This window comes from Nicotiana tomentosiformis, chromosome 8 (assembly GCF_000390325.3).
Source record: "Nicotiana tomentosiformis chromosome 8, ASM39032v3, whole genome shotgun sequence".
Classification (NCBI taxonomy): Eukaryota; Viridiplantae; Streptophyta; class Magnoliopsida; order Solanales; family Solanaceae; genus Nicotiana; species Nicotiana tomentosiformis.
The window spans coordinates 23,638,313-23,656,411 of record NC_090819.1 but is presented as its reverse complement, the minus strand read 5'-3'; the positions used below and the strand labels follow the sequence as shown (position 1 = coordinate 23,656,411).

The 18,099-nt window shown below is 39.9% G+C and overlaps 3 long non-coding RNA genes across 3 annotated transcripts in view; 1 reads left to right on the top strand and 2 right to left on the bottom strand.

Moving 5' to 3' along the window:
* The window catches only part of LOC138896829 (uncharacterized), a 106,127-nt gene that overhangs the window by 1,255 nt on the left and 86,773 nt on the right, over positions 1-18,099 (top strand). The gene's annotated exons all lie outside the window — the stretch shown is intronic.
* Positions 1-18,099, bottom strand: part of LOC138896828 (uncharacterized) — a 105,886-nt gene that overhangs the window by 1,687 nt on the left and 86,100 nt on the right. The window lies entirely within an intron of this gene.
* LOC138896830 (uncharacterized) overlaps positions 1-18,099 on the bottom strand; it is a 104,760-nt gene that overhangs the window by 1,143 nt on the left and 85,518 nt on the right. The gene's annotated exons all lie outside the window — the stretch shown is intronic.

The window sequence follows — 18,099 nt, the reverse complement described above, 5'->3', positions numbered from 1 at the left end:
ATTCTTTTCAAGGCAAATAATAACATAATATCAACAAGGCATGGTGTAAACCTAAAACTACCCGGACATAGGCATAACTAGTAGCTACGTCGGACTCTCATCACCTCGTGCGTACGTAGCCCCCCCCGCAAATGGAAGCACATATTAATTCAATTCACCTATGGGGTTAATTCCCTCTTACAAGATTAGAAAAGAGACTTATCTCGCTCTGAAGTTCCATAACCGGCTCCACAACCTTTCCAACAACTCCAACCGAGGCCCAAAGCTCCAAAACTAGTCAATAAATGTGCAAATTCATAAATATATACTCTAATACTCATTATAATCCAATTTACAACAATTTCCAACTGCTCGAAAAGTCGATAAAAATCACCCTCGGGCCCATGTGCCCGGATTCCGAAATTTTTTGAAGATAAACATTACCCATAATCCCACGAACTCAAATATATAATTCATTCCAAATTCCATGTCCAATTTCGTAGTCAAAATCCAAAAATATAAATTTCTAGGTTTTTCTTCAAAATCCAAATTTTCTACAAATTTTAATGCCTAAATCCATGTATAAACTTTGTATATAACTCATAACTAGTGAAAATCACTTACCTCATGCTTGATGATTAAAATGGCACTCCAAAATTTCTCCAAAATTGGCTCCCATGGAAGAAGTGAAGTGAAAATGAGCCCAAATCCCCGATTTAAAGAGAACATTGTCCAGGTGACCCTTCATCGCGAACACGGCCACACCCTCGCGTTCGCGTTGAACAATTAATCACTGACCAAAATCCCTCCTTCGCGAACACGAGTGAACTCTCGCGAACGCGTGGCTTCCACTGCCTGCTACTTCACAAACGCGATCTCCACTCTGCGAACGCATACAACAAAGCCTTGGGGTCCTAGTTGCTCTACTTTCTTTATGCGAACGCGATGCCCCTTCACGCGTTCATGATGCACTGCTAACAAACCTTCGTGAACGCGGCCCCCACTTCGCGAATAGGAAGTGAAATTCTCCTCCTGCCTCCAGCTCCTCTTCGTGAACATGGGATTCGACTCGTGAACGCGAACAAGAAAACTAGAACTAGAGACTTCAGAAAATCTGGAATTTCTCACAAGTCCAAAAAGATTCGTTAACCACTCGAAATCAACCCGAGGCCCCCGGGACCTCAACAAAACATACCTACAAGTCCTAAAACACCATATAAACTTAGTCTATCCCTCAAAACACATCAAACAACAACAAAAATACGAATCACCCTCCAATCCAAACTTAATAAACTTGAAACTTCATACTTCTACAACCGATGCCGAAACTTATCAACCACATCCGATTGACCCCAAATTTTGCATATAAGTTATATTCGACATTGCGGACATACTCCAACTTTCGGAATTATAATCCGACCCCGATATCAAAAAGTCCACTCCCGGTCAAACTTCTCAAAACTTTCAAATTTCCAACCTTCGCCAAATGACCCCGAAATGACCTATGGACCTCCAAATCCACATCTGTACACGCTCCCAATACCAGAATCACCATACGGAGCTATTCACAGACTCGGAATCCCAAATGAATATTCATAACATTGAAATATGCCTCGACCCAAATTCATGAAATTCTTCCAGAATGCCAACTTTCCACAATAGGCGCCGAACGCTCCCGAGTTATCCAAAGCCCGATCCGTACATACGCCCAAGTCCAAAATAATCATATAAACCTGTTGGAACCTTCTAATCCCTATTCCAAGTTCATTTACTCAAAAATCAACCCTTAGTCAATTCCTCCAACTTAAAGCTTCTGAAATTAGAATCATTTTTCCAAATAAACTCCGAGCTTCCCGAAATCCAATTCCGAACACACGTACAAGTCATAATACTTGAAGTGAAACTACTCAGGGCCTCAAGCTGCCGAACGGCATGCTAGGGCTCAAAACAATCGGTCAGGTCGTTACATGTGGTCTCATAGGAAGTCGACCACTTCTCGCTCACCGATCTTTTGTTAAGGACCCTTTTCAACCCATCTAGTGAAGTAATCGGTTAAAATTAAAAGTAATTTTACCTTTCCGGGACCTGCTGGAAGTGGACCAACTATATCCACCCTCATGTCATGAATGGCCATGGGGATTGTACTAAATGATAGAGTTTTGTCGGTTGGTGTGTCAATTGTGCATAGCGTTGGCATTTTGTGCAATTCTGAACGAATGTCTTTGCGTCTTGTTCAATCCGAGGCCAATGGTATCCTACCTTAACCAGATTTAGTACCAACGAATCCACACCAAAATGGTTCCCACAAATTTCTTCGTGGACTTCTCTCATCATGTAATCTGCCTCTGAGGCTCCCAAACATCAGGTCAATGGGCCTTGGTATGACCTTCTATATAATTTCCCATCCACAAGGCAGTAATGAGACACTTTGGTGCGTAGTGCCCGGGACACCTTAGGGTCTTCGGGCAATTTTCCATGCCGAAGATATTCGACGAACTCATTCCTCCAGTCCCTGACTAGATTGGTTGTATTGACTTCACAATAACCATCTACATCTAGTACCGAATGTAGAAGTAGAGCGACAGTACTAGAGTTAGATCGTTTCATCTCTATGGACGACTCCAAATTAGCCAATGCATCTGCTTCCACGTTCTCTTCTCTCGGAATGTGTATGATTGACCATTCCCTGAATCGTGCAAGCAGTGCTTGAACTTTGTTCACATACTGTTGCATGCATTCCTCCTTTGTATCAAATATCCCGTATACTTGGTTTACTACCAGTTGGGAATCATATTTGATCTCGATGACCTCAAAGCTAAGTCCTCGGTCAGTTCTAGTCCTACAACCAAAGCCACATACTCGGCTTTATTGTTAGTTATCAGAACAAATTTAATGGCCTGCCTCAGGGTGTCTCCCAAGGGTGTAACTAAAACTACCCTGAGCCCGGACCCTTTTATATTGGAAACTCCATCCGTAAATAAGGTTCAAATTCCTGATGTCATTTCCGACACCAGTACTGCCTCTTTAGCAGCTAAGGGCATTAACCCGGGACTGAAATCGGCCACGAAGTCGGCCAAAACCTTTGACTTGATTACAGTCCTGGGCTTGTACTCAATATCGAATTCGCTAATTTTGACTGCCCATTTAGCCAACCGGCCTAACAACTCAGTCTTGTGAAGAACATTGCTCAAGGGAAAGGTTGTCACAACGACTATTAGGTGACATTGAAATAAGGCCTAAGCTTTCGAGAGGCGACTACGAGAGCTAAGGCAAACTTTTAGAGAGGTGGATAGCGAGTCTCCGCTTCTGACAATATTTTACTTACATAATAGACAGGAAATTGCGTACCTTCATCCTCTCGTACTAAAATGGCTCTTACAGCAACTTCTGAGACCGCTAGATATATCAATAGTTATTCATCTTCCCCCAATTTTAATAGTAGCGGGGGGCTTGATAGGTACCGTTTCAAGTCTTTCAAGGTCTGCTGGCATTTTGGAGTTCATTCAAAATTGTTCTTCTTCTTCAGAAGTGAGAAAGAGTGGTGATATTTTTCTGAGGATCGAGAGATGAACTTGCTTAAAGTGACCAATCTTTCGGTTAGCCTCTGTACTTCTTTCATGCTCGTTAGCCGATCCAGGATTTCTTCGATGGTTTTGATTTTATCGGGATTTACCTCGATCCCTCTATGTGAGACCAAGAACCCCAAGAACTTACTGGAGCCAACCCCGACGCACATTTTTTTGGGTTGAGTTTCATGTTATGCTTCCTCAAGATATCGAAGGTTTTTGGAGGTGTTTCAAATGATCACCTGCATTCAAAGACTTGACTAACATGTCATCGATATATACTTCCATTTTTTTTTCCTATTTGTTTTTCAAACATCTTATTAACAGTCCTTTGATAAGTGGCTTTGGCGTTTTAAGCCCAAATGGCATCACATTGTAACAATATGTACTGAAATTCCTTATGAAAGAAGCTTTTTCCTGATCCTTAGGGTTCATCTTGATCTGATTGTACCCGGAATAGGCATTAAGGAAACTCATTGACTCTTGCCCGGCCGTTGCATCAATCATTTGATCAATGTTTGCCAATGAGAATGAGTCATTAAGGCACGCCTTATTTAAGTCCTTATAATCTACGCACATTCTAAACATGTTATTCTTCTTTGGAGATACAACTACATTAGCTAACCATTCGGGATATTTTACCTCCCGGATTGAACCGATGTCGAGTTGTCGAGTTACCTCTTCTTTAACAAACATGTTTCTGACCTCGGCTATTGGGCATTTCTTTTGCCGTACCGGTGGAAATGTGATGACCCGATAGGTCATATTTAAATTTAATAATTATTTCTTTGTTCTAAAACCTCAAATAGCACCTTTCAATATTCCTCGACTTGCGTGCATAGTCCGTAAATTTTTTCGAAAAATATTTATGTGAAAAATTGATTAAAATATGAAATAGAGCTTTAAAACTCAATTGAGTTGACTTTGGTCAATGTTTTGGGGAAATGGACCCGGATCGGTGTTTTGACAGTTCTGGTAGGTCCGTATCATATTTTGGGAATTGGGCGTATGCCTGGAATCGAATTCGGAGGTCCCTACCTCAAATTATCGCCATTTAACGGAAACTAGAAATCTAAAGGCTAAAGATTTACAAAATTTGATCGTGAATTTGACTTTGTCGATACTAGACTCAGATTGAGATTTTGAGAGTTGGAATAGCTCCGTTATGTCATTTGGGACTTACCTGCAAAATTTGAGATTATTTCGGATTGAATTGACATGTTTCAGCGTGAGTTATAGAGTTGAAAATTTCATAAACTCATAAGTTCGAATCGAGGTGCGAATTGTAGTTTCGACATTGTTTGACATGATTTGAGACCTCTAGTAGGTTCGCGTTATGTTACGGGGCTGGTTGGTGTATTTGAACGGGGTCCCGAGTGGCTTGGGTGAGTTTCAGGGTGAGTTTTGAACGAGTTTGGGCATTTCGGCACTCTGATGATGTTTTGGTACAGTTGAAGTGCGGAGGGCATATTTTGGAGTGCGGATGTGCGGCCGCAAACTCCGAAAGTGCGGAGGCAGTGGTATTTGTGCAGACCGCATTTGAAATTGTGCGGTCCGCAAAATTTCTCTCGCGACCGCAGAAAGGAGAAAGTTTGGACATTTGTAAAGAAAGTTATGGTCAATTTACTAAAGCATGACAGTGTAGTCACACTGAAGTGCGGCCGCACAATTTGGATCGCAGCCACGGAACTTGGAAATGTGCAGACCGCAGCAAAAAATATGTAGTCAGCATAATGGGGAACAAATTTTGTACCATATAAACGAGGGTTTCATCTCATTTTTCATTTTTGGACCTAGAGAGCTCGGTTTGTGGCGATGTTTCATGGGGTTTTCAAGAAATTCATCGGGGTAAGTGCTTCTAACTCGGATTTGGTTAATGTAAATGAATATATCATTGTTATCATCATTCAATTAGCATTTTGAGATGGAAATTTGGAAAAAATTATAGAAACTTCATAAACTATAATTTTATGATTCGAAGGGCAATCCGATGTCGGAATTCAATAATTTTTGTATGGTTGAACTCGTATCGGAACGGGTGTTCAGATTTCGTAATTTTTCATTGGATCACGAAAAGTGGGTCCCACGTTGACTTTTAAAGTCTCTTTTGAATTGTGAATAATTTCTAAAGCTTAAATTGAATTGTTGATAAATAATTTGCTAGGTTTGATTGGTCTGGAAAAAAATTTGAAAGGAAAAGTTGTGGTCGAGTGATCGTTTGAAATTGCGGAACAATGTAAGTGTCGTGGTTAACCTTGACATGAGGGAATAGAACCCTGTAATTATTTGTTACGTGAATTTCATTATTATTATTATTATTATTATTATTATTATCATTAATAATAATAATAATAATTATAATAATAATAATAATTATTTATTTATTATTATTATTATTATTTATTATTATTATTATTTATTATTATTATTATTATTATTATTATTATTATTATTATTATTATTATTATTATTATTATTATTATTATTATTATTATTATTACTAGAGCTCGAGCATCAACACCTGTTGTAGAACTCAGGTGGATTTGGTAGCGGAGGTTCCAGCTCAGACTGTGCCTGTTGGACTAGTTCGGGACCCGAAAGGATTCATAGCTACTCTAGTGCTTGAGGATGCTCTAGTCCATTTGGTGAGCCTTATGGAGGACGTGGCCCAGAATGGTACATTTCCAGTGGCACCAGCCGTCTCACAGGCTAGGGGAGGAGCACAAACTCCCACTACTCTCGCTCCGGAACAGATGGCTCCCCAGAATCAGGCTCCAACAGTCCCTCCAGTTAGGGTAATTCAACCAGTTGTTACGGCACATGCTGGTGATAGGTCCGCCATGTATTCTGAGGCCTTATTGAGATTGGACAAGTTTACTAAGCTCTTTTCGATTCACTTCAGTGGTACGCCTTCTAAGGACCCACAAGATTATCTTGACCGCTGCCATGAGGTGCTGCAGAATATGGGAATAGTTGAAAGCAACAGGGTCGATATTGCTATATTTCAGATGATGGGTTCCGCCAAGAGGTGGTGGAGAGATTAAATGTTGACCAGACCAGCTGGGTCACCTGCACTTACTTGGGACCAGTTCTCATAACTGTTTATGGAGAAGTTTATTCCTATTACATTGAGAGAGGAATACCGCAGGCGGTTTGAGCATCTCTAGCAGGGTAGTATGACTGTTACCCAGTATGAGACCCGATTTGTGGACTTAGCACGCCATGCCATCGTCTTGCTTCCTAGTGAAAAAGAGAGAGTACGGAGATTCATCGATGGACTTACTTATACTATCAGGCTTCAGATGGCCAAGGAGGAAAGGTTTGATATTGCCTTCCAGACAACCGTGAACATTGCTAGACGGATCGAGTTAGTTCGTGCTCAGGAGAGAGGGCCAGTGTAAGATAAGAGGCCCCGTCATTCCGGTAATTTCAGAGGCGCCTCATCTGGAGGCAGGGGTACTTATGGTCATCCTCCCAGGCTATTTTATTCAGCACTTCAGGCATCTCACAGTGTTTCAGGGAGTCACGGTCCTACTATGCCTTACTCTAGGCAGCCAGTATTTAATGCCCATTCAGCTCCTATTAGTGCACCATCACTCCAGAGTCACTACATCGGTTATCCGGCCCGTTCGGGTCCGTTTCAGCTTCAGCAGCCACGGCAGCAGGATGAGTGTTATGAGTGTGGGAATATTGGTCACATCCGGAGGTATTGCCCTAGGTTGTCGAGCAACAGATCTCACCAGGATTCTCGTGCCATCATACTGGCATCGGTTGCTCTACCGCCCGCCCGACCAGCTAGGGGTAGGGGTTAGACTATTAGAGGTGGAGGTCAGTGTCACGACCCAAAATCTCCCCTGTCGTGATGGCGCCTATCTCAATACTAAGCAAGCCAATAATCTATATAAATCACTATATCTTTTAAGTTTGAAAACAAAATAATTAAATTCAGCGGAAGAAACCCATAATTTTCAAATATAACACTCCCAAAACCCGGTGTCACTGAGTACATGAGCATCTAATATGAATACAAAGTCTGATGGATAAAAATCACTGTCTGAAAATATAGAACAGTACAATAATTAAACAGGAAAGGAATCGAGTCTGCGGACGTCAAGCAGCTACCTTGATAGTTCCCAACAAAATTAACTTCGAAATCTAGCAGCCGCAGTATCCGGGAGCACTTGGATCTGCACACGAGGTGTAGAGTGTAGTATGTGTACAACTAACTCAATAAGTAACAAGACTAACCTCTGGGCTGAAAGTAGTGACGAGCTTCGCAGGTACAGTCCAATATAAATAATGGTACAACAATGTAGGCATGCTTTAAAGTTCAACAGTTAAACTCAGTACAAGTGAAATAGATCAATACTGCATGATATGAGGAATATGACATCTCAGTAGAAAGACCTCAAGTAAATACTGGTCACCAATTATTCGATCACTCGATACTGTTTATGGCTAATCCAGCCCAGGGGTGTTCTAACCCGTATATAAATACACATCGACTGACAGTGAGTCACTCAGTACCGTATAAGGCCAATCCAGCCCTGGGGGTAATTTATCCCCAAATGTAAATGATACGGACAAGATCCATGTCCAGGTAAATTCATTATAATATAAATAAGTAAGGCAAGTCCATGCCCCAGGGAAATCCACCCTGAATATATATAATCATCTATGATAACTGGGGGTGTGTACAGACTCCAGAGGGGCTCCATCAACCCAAGCATGATATAAAGCCTTTATGGCCTACTGCAGGCGGGCAACCCCGATCCGTATAATAATAAAGCCTATAAGGCCTGCTGCAGGCGGGCAACCCCGATCCATAAAATAGTAAAGCCAATAAGGCCTGCTGCAGGCGGGCAGCCCCCGATCCAGAATAATAATAATGTATAAAGCCATTCTGGCCTGCTGCAGGCGGGCAACCCCGATCCATTTAATAATAACATATATAAAGCCAATATGGCCTTCTGTGGCGCGCAGCTCGATCCCATAAATATCCTCACAATGGATGTATATTACGGAGTGTGAAATGTATATTTTTAAAACAATTAATTCAATAGCAACACGACCTCATTGGTCCAAAAATATCGGCACATATCCTGAACATGATCTTTAATAAGAGCCTCATCTCAATTTCTCTAACACTTGGGAAAATGTTCAGATAATAACATGATTCTTTAATTTTTCAACTCCGCAGAATTTATTTAAGTCACAATTTCAATGGTGCACGTCCACACACTCGTCAACTATCGTGTGCGTCACTTCCAAACAATTTATATAACACCAATTCGGGGATTCGTACCCCCAGAACTAAGTTTAGAAGTGTTACTTACCTCAATCCGAGTAAAAATCTACTCCAAAATTCCTTTGCCTCTCAAATCAGTCTCCAAACATCCCGAATCTATCCACAAGCAGTACAATATAATCAATATAGGCTAAAGAAATCAATTCCACAAGAAAATATGAAATTATAGCCAAAAATCTGAAATCAGCTCAAACCCGGCCCCTGGCCCAGGACTCAAAATCCAACTAAAGTCATAAAACCCGAAATTCCATTCACTCACGAGTCTAACCATACCAAATTTACTCAAATCCGATAACAAAATCCCATTCAAAATCTCAAAATTCTAGCCCAAGAACGTTTCCTCATTTTCCCCAAATATTCATCTCAAAACACTATTTAAATGCTAAAAATATTGATATATTCGTGTATATTGACCAAATCCGAATTAGAATCACTTGCCCCCGATGTTTTCCCTTGAAAATCTCTCAAAAACCGCCTCTCCCCAAGCTCCAATTTGTCAAAAATGGAAACAATGGGACGAAACCCCCGTTTTGTAACTTAAAGTTTCTGCCGAGGCGTGACCTCGATTTTTATGACCTCGATTTTCCTCCAACCTCAATTTTTTATGACCTCGATTTTCATGACCTTGATTTTCTCCAGCCTCAATTTTCATGACCTCGGTTTTCATGATCTCGATTTTCATTACCTCGATTTTCTCCAGCATCGATTTTCATGACCTCGATTTTCTGCCTCTATTTTCATGACCTCGATTTTCTCCAGCCTCGATTTTTATAACCTCGATTTTCATGACCACGATTTTCTCCAGCGTCGATTTTCATGACCTCAATATTAAAAAGTCAATTCCCCGGTCAAACTTCCCAAAAATTCAACTTTCGCCATTTCAAGCCAAATTCCACTGCGGACTTCAAAAAAATTTTTCGGACACGCTCCTAAGTCCTAAATCACCATACGGAGCTATTGGAATCATCAAAATTTGAATCCGAGGTCGTTTACGCATAAGTCTCATTTCACTCCGAAATCCTTACGGACCCGAACCAACTAACCCGGTAAGTTATAAAATAACTGTAAAGAATAACTTGAGCAGTAAATGGGGGAACGAGGTTATAATACTCAAAATGACCGGCCGGGTCGTTACATTCTCCCCCACTTAAATATACGTTCATCCTCGAACGTGCCAGGAGTTGTTTCCGAGCCATCATATCACTATTCTATCTACCACTCACATAGCCGGGGCTGATCCCACGTCACCGTATTATGTGTAAATTGTATAGGCCTGACAACACAATATAATTAAAAAACATTACTTCAACCTTAGCCCATAAACCTTGGAATTCAATTTCTAACATTCAGAATTTTTTTTCAAGACCTGGATCTCACATCAACACGCTGTATGAGTCTGAACAAGCTGTATCAAGCCATAACCTCATTCCAAAACCTTCGTACACTACTGATAATGAAAGAAACACGTGGAATCTCATAACATCTTATCAGATCGACAAGTCATGGAGCTCTCCCGCCCCAACCAGAACCATGCTCACTTTCTACGTTGACTTTTAATATTACCCTCCCAATATATCATAATCAAACCTGATAGTACCCATTCTAGGTCCAATGACCTTATTTTATTAAAGACAACTATCTCATTGACATGCCGCACCAGTACAACTCAATCCACAACTGCGCAACCTTGTACCCAAAATGGAAGATGTCTCAAAGTAGAGAACCGTATTGTAAGTTCAACAAGCACCACCACAACTGTAATGCTATACGTTCATTATATAGTAGAACCAAGACACACAAATTTAATAACAGTAACCAACAATTTATATACCCGATTAGTTAGAAACCTTTCTCTTGGTTCCTTCCAGAAAGAGATCACAATACACAATACGTTCCCCACACCGGTAGAAAATATCCGGTTCAAACCATGGTAGAAACCATTAAGAATGCTTTGAAATCCATTTGCACCTAATCGAGCTATCAGAACTAATTTCCTCTAACTCGTCCAAGCCAAGAAGGTCACCAAAACATCTGTAAAGCCTCCACATCATTATTACCCATAAGAACCGAGCATGCCATTACCATACTGGTCTAGCCTACTACCCAGTTGTCCTATTTACTTCTAGTTTCTTCTGAATTATCCTCCATTTGATACTTCTCCTTGTCAACACTCCATGATCCTTACCCAAAGCTCACTACAAGACACCCTAACATAAAACCATACCATCATAAGTCCCATAAGCTATTGTATTCCTCTTAAGTACCTCCATAAATACAACAACTGTAACGCTCACTCTGAAAATACCTTATGTGAAATTAAAATTATTCTTCTTATCTTTCTTATACTAAAATGTAGAATCCATAATCATACAGAATTACCGCAAATCCCGGCACCATTAAATGTAATCTCAGATTCTATCCATGCACAAATTCGAAAAAATTCTCAATTGCCACATATACATTTTGAATCCAGTAGAACCCTTTTGAAAGTCACCCACTATGCTCAAATCTAAATTGCACCGCCCAAACGGGCTGAAAGACACAAGCCCCATTAGCAAAACATCCCCAAGGAAGTAACCTTACCTTAACACCACCAATCAAATTCATACTTCGTGCACACTACATCCTTTAAAATAACAATTTAATCATTTTATGATTTTTTCATATTTTTATAAAGTGCAATATAACCCGTATTCAAGAAATTTTCTTACTCAAGTCATCCTCGATTTCAACCTCTGTAAGTCATGACTAATCAACAAGTATGCCTAGGCCCAAAAACCAATATCGTACAAAATCGTGCAATCAAATCATAGATAGCAGACTCCCCCACTTAGCTCAAAGCCATATAACAAAACATTTGATAACTCACCATACCCAAGATAACATCTAAATTGACCATACTAAGCAATGAAAGATCAACTCTAGTATCTAGTCCCCCAATAATTTCCACACACCACCGATACACATAGTCCAGAATTACAGTATCGCCCATCAGCATAGATACATGAACAGGTAAAACTAAGGACTCACGAGGCATATACTGATAATGAATAATATATGATGAAACATATGAATATGTGGAACCAGGGTCAAATAATATAGTTTCCTCTCTGTGGCACACTGAGACAATACCTGTGATCACTGTATCTGAAGCAACAACATCAGGTCTGGCAGGAAAAGCATAGAATCGGCCCTGACCGTCACTGGATTGGCCTCTCCCTCTTGGGCAACCCCTAGCTGACTGAGTCCCACCCCGAGCTGGCTGGGCGGGTGGTGGAGAAACTGGTATAGAAGTAGTAGCCTGACTCCTCTACTGACCTGGACCTCGCGTATGGTGGGGACAATATTTCCTCACATGACCCAGCTCTCCACACTCAAACACTCCATCTCGAAGAATAGTGGCGAGTTCTGAGGCGGACCTCGGGAACCAGAATAACTACCAGAAGGACCTGGTACATATGATCCCTGAACTGATGGTGCACGGGGCGTACTCAGGGCTAGAAGTGCACTAAGAGATGACTGACTCTGATGAGAACTGTATGAACCATGGCTGGATAATGTCTCACGGTGAACTGGACGACCCCTGTTGTGGTAGAACTGCCCTCTAGAAGGTACCCCACCAAAACTGCCCGAACCTCGAGGCCTCTTAGCCTCCCTATCACCACGCTCCTGGCTACGAACCACCTCTATCTATCGAGAAATGTCAACCACCTCGTCGAAAGAGGCACCAGATAAATCTCATCTCGTACTACGTCATGGATATGCCATCCTGACGTAACTGCTCAAACTGTCTGCGTAGCTCCTCTCTATGAGACTGCAGCACAAAATTCTCCAAAAAGAGAACAGAGAACTCCTGCCATGTAAGTGGTACTGCACCAACCGGTCTGCGCCTCTCATATGCCTCCCACCATCTGAAGGCAGCTCCAGAAAACTGAAAAGTAGTGAACGAGACCCTACTGGTCTCCAGAATACCTGCTGTCCGAAGTATCCGCTGGCACTTATCTAGAAAACCCTAAGCATCCTCTGACTCAACACCGCTAAATGATGGAGGTCGAAGCCTCCCAAATCTCTCAAGTCTCCTCTTTTCATCATCTGCCATAACAGGAACTACCGGGGCCTGAGCAGCTACGGTCGGCTGGGCTGGTAGTGCCCCCGGTATCTGAACTCCCTGTACTACCTGAGCTGGAGTACGGGCAACAGGGGTATGAGTACTTCCCCCGGCCTGAGAAGTGGCTGGTGCGGCATGAGCCAAAACCACCTGAGCAAGGCCGGCGCAAACTGTCAATATCTGGGCCAAAGTACTTGAAGGCGTGGAATCTCAATGGGCACAGTTGGTGCCTGAGTTGGTCCTGTCGGCTCAGTTATATCTGGATTTTGCTCCTGAGCTGGAGCAACTGGTGGTGCTACAGGTGCTGATCCAACAATTGTATGAGCGACACCTCGACCCGTACCTTGTCCCCGGCCTCTACCACGACCCCGACCTCTCGCGGCCCTAACTGGTGGCACTGCTGGCTGACCGTTCGATCTGGTAGTACGTGTTCTCACCATCTGTGAGAGAATAGAATAACAAAATTTTAGTTTTCTGGAATCAAAAAGTTTGCATGATAGAATTTAAGAAAAATGAAATTTTTCCTAAGGGTTCGGTAGCCTCTCGAAGATAAGTACAGACGTCTCCGTACCGATCCGCAAGACTCTACTCAACTTGCTCATGACTCGTGAGACCTATGCAACCTAGGCTCTGATACCAACTTGTCATGACCCAAAATCTCACCTGTCGTGATGGCGCCTATCTCAATACTAGGCAAGCCAATAATCTATATAAACCACCATATCTTTTAAGTTTGAAAACAAAATAATTAAATTCAGCGGAAGAAACCCATAATTTTCAAATATAACACTCCCAAAACCCGGTGTCACTGAGTACATGAGCATCTAATATGAATACAAAGTCTGATGGATAAAAATCAATGTCTGAAAATATAGAGTAGTACAATAATTAAATAGGAAAGGAATCGAGTCTGCGGACGTCAATCAACTACCTTGATAGTTCCCAACAGAATTAACTTCAAAATCTAGCAGCCGCCGTATCCGGGAGCACTTGGATCTGCACACGAGGTGTAGAGTGTAGTATGAGTACAACTTACTCAATAAGTAACAAGACAAATCTCTGGGCTGAAAGTAGTGATGAGCTCCGCAGGTACAGTCCAGTATAAATAATGGTACAACAATGTAGGCATGCTTTCAAGTTCAACAGTTAAACTCAGTACTAGTGAAATAGATCAATACTGCATGATATGAGGAATATGACATCTCAGTAGAAACACCTCAAGTAAATACTGGTCACCAGTTATTCGGTCACTCGGTGCTGTTTATGGCTAATCCAGCCTAGGGGTATTCCAACTCGTATATAAATACACATCGACTGACAGTGAGTCACTCAGTACCGTATAAGGCCAATCCAGCCCTGGGGTAATTTATCCCCAAATATAAATGATACGGACAAGATCCATGTATAGGTAAATTCATTACAATATAAATAAGTAAGGCAAGTCCAGGCCCTAGGGAAATCCATCTCGAATATATATAACCATCTATGCTCACTAGGGGTGTTTACAGACTCCAGAGGGTCTCCTTCAACCCAGGCGTGATATAAAGCCTTTATGCCCTACTGCAGGCGGGCAGCCCCGATCCATAAAATAGTAAATCCAATAAGGCCTTCTGCAGGCGAGCAACCCCGATCTAGAACAATAATAATGTATAAAGTCATTCTGGCCTGCTGCAGGCGGGCAGCCCCGATCCATTTAATAATAACATATATAAAGCCAATATGGCATGTTGCGGCGCGCAGCTCGATACCATAAATATCCTCATAATGGACGTATATGATTGAGTGTGAAATGCACATTTTTAAAACAATCAATTCAACAGCAACACGATCCCATGGGTCCCAAAATATCGGCACGTAGCCTAAACATGATCTTTAATAAGAGCCTCATCTCAATTTCTCTAACACGTGGGGAAATGTTCAGATAATAACATGATTCTTTAATTTTTCAACTCCACATAATTTATTCAAATCACAATTTCAATGGTGCACGTCCATACGCTCGTCAACGAGTTAGCAAACACCGACCCTTACTCAATAGGGCAATTCAAAGAGGAGAACGAGGACTACTGACTACCGCTAAAGGTTTCACATGCCACCCCTTTCATATAAAAAAATGGAATTGCAATCTCCATTCTACAGCTGCTCTGATCATGTGCGTCACTTCTAAATAATTTATATAACACCAGTTCGGGGATCCATACCCTCAGAACCAAGTTTAAAAGTGTTACTTACCTCAATCCGAGTAAAACTCTACTCCAAAATGCCTTTGCCTCTCAAATCGATCTCCAAACATCCCGAATCTAGCCACATGCACTACAATACAATCATTATAGACTAAAGGAATCAATTCCACAAGAAAATATAAAATTATAGCCAAAAATCGAAAATCGGCTCAAACCCGGCCCTGAGCCCACGTCTCAAAATCCAACAAAAGTCACAAAACCCGAAAGCCCATTCACTCACGAGTCTAACCATACCAAATTTACTCAAATCTGATAACAAAATCCCATTCAAAACCTCAAAATTCTAGCCCAAGAACTCTTCCTCATTTTCCCAAATTTCCATCTCAAAACACTAATTAAATGCTGAAAACATTGATATATTCGTGTATATTGACCAAATCCGAATTAGAATCACTTACCCCCGATGTTTTCCCTTGAAAATCTCTCACAATTTACCTCTCCCCAAGCTCCAATTTGTCAATAATGGAAAAAATGGGACGAAACCTCCGTTTTGTAACTTAAAGTTTCTGTCCAGGCCTGACCTCGATTTTCATGACCTCGATTTTTCTCCAGCCTCAATTTTTTTATGACCTCGATTTTTATGACCTCGTTTTTCTCCAGCCCCAATTTTTATGACCTCGATATCAAAAAGTCAACTCTCCGGTCAAACTTCCCAAAAATTCAACTTTCGCCATTTCAAGCTAAATTCCACTACGGACTTCAAAAAAATTTTCCGGACATGGTCCTAAGTCCAAAATCACCATACGGAGCTATTGGAATTATCAAAATTCGAATCCGAGGTTGTTTACGCATAAGTCAATATCTGGTCAACTTTTCCAACTTAAGTTTTCAATTATGAGACTAAGTGTCTCATTTCACTCCGAAATCCTTACCAACCCGAACCAACTAACTCGGTAAGTTATAAAACAACTATAAAGAATAACTTGAGCAGTAAATGGGGGAACGAGGTTATAATACTCAAAACGACTGACCGGGTCGTTACGGTCAGACTGCTAGAGGTGGAGGTCAGATAGTTAGAGGTGGAGGCCAGCCAGTTATGGCCTGTCCCAGAGATGTAGTTCAGACTGGTGGGGCATGTGATCCCCTAATTTTTGTCTATATTTGAATTTTTATCACCTTTTACTATGTAAATATTTTTAGAAATGTGTGTGTATATATATATATATATATATATAAATATTTTCAGAAATTTAATATATATTATTTTAGCTTTGTTACATTTTTTTATATAGGGTAAAAATTAATAATAATTTAAAAGGTCAATTATTAATATTAGTATTTTTTTTCTTTATTTTAAAATAAAATGAATTAAAAAACCAAAATAAATAAAAATTAATTACTATTATTTTATTTTATTTTTTAAAAATTGTATATATATATATATATATATATATTTATTTTTGGATGAGAATAAAAAAATAGAAAAAGTAGAAGTATGGAATTAAAAATTAAAAGTAAAAGTAGGTGGAAAATTTTTAATAAAAAAGTAAAAGAAAGTGGAAAATTTAAAAAATAAAAGTAAAAGAATGTGGAAATTAAAAAAATTAAAAGTAAAAGAAAGTTGGAATTAAAAAATCAAAGTAAAGGTAGGTGAAATTATTTTTTAAAAAAGTAAAAGAAAGTGGAAATTAAAAAAAAAAAGGTAAAATAAGTGGAAAATAAAAAAAGAAAGTAAAAAAAGTGGAAATTTAAATATAATAAAAGTAAAAAAGTGGAAAATTAAAAAATAAAAGTAAAGGAAAATGGGGAATTTATTGTTTTTTAAAAAATAAGAAAAATGGGAAGTGGGAATTGTTTAATTAAAATAATAAAATAATTAAAATAAATCTGAAAAAGTTCCGAAAAGTTTTCTATAAATAGAAGAGAAAATGTTAGGAGAAGGAGGAGAAAAGAAAAATAGAGAAAAGGGAATTGAGAGAATTTTATTTTTGTTTCTTTTACGCTAAGGGAATTTCTATTCGTGTCATTCTTTCTTCCTCTTTCTTTCAAAAATCCAGCCTAAAATTCCAGCAGAAAACCAACACCTAACACCTCATCTTCCTCCATGAACCACCAGCTGAAATTTACCCAAACACTAAAACAAAAGAGCTTCAGTCGAGGTTCGAAGCTCTGTCGAGGTTCTCGGTACCGTTTTCGATTGTGATTAGTTCGTACAAAAGTCCAGCAGAGCTTTGTTCCTGTTGTACCGAAGAATATTTAGCTATTGAAAGGTCCATTTTTTGTTCTCCAGTTTCGGATTCCAACTCATATTATGTTTGCTATAAATTTGAATGTTTTTCTGTTTTGCTTAAGGATTGATTCACGATTGGTTTACTGTTTCACTTGTTATTTTTGACGGATATTTTAGCCTAATTGCTTACTGTTTTTAGTTTTAGTTAATTATCATGCCTTGAATTCCTTGGTTAATTCTTTTGGTATTAAGACGTGAGTTTTGCTTCACTGGTGTAGTTATTTTGGAATGATTGTTAGTGCTAAGAATATGGACTCAAAGCTTAATTGGTAAATGAATTATTTCCTAATTGGGCCATACACTAATATCTTGAAAGATGAGTTGGACATTCACATGAAATAATTGGGCTTTAGGAATAACTTTTTAATGATAAGAATAATTGGATTAATTAATGTATTACTATCTGTTGGGGCATATTTCTATAGATTATAAGATAAATTGAAAGAGCCTTTTGGTCATCAAGTCCTAAATGATCCATTAGCAATTAAGACACGTCATCCACAAATAAATTTTATAATCTATGGCCTTCATAATAATCTCAAATTAGTTTAGGAAGATAGACTCATAAACATTCGTAGCTTGCTTTAGGCGCGATTAATAAATCATCGTGACTATGAGTACGGTTCTCGTGGCATAGTCATGATACATAAATCCCAACTCAAGTG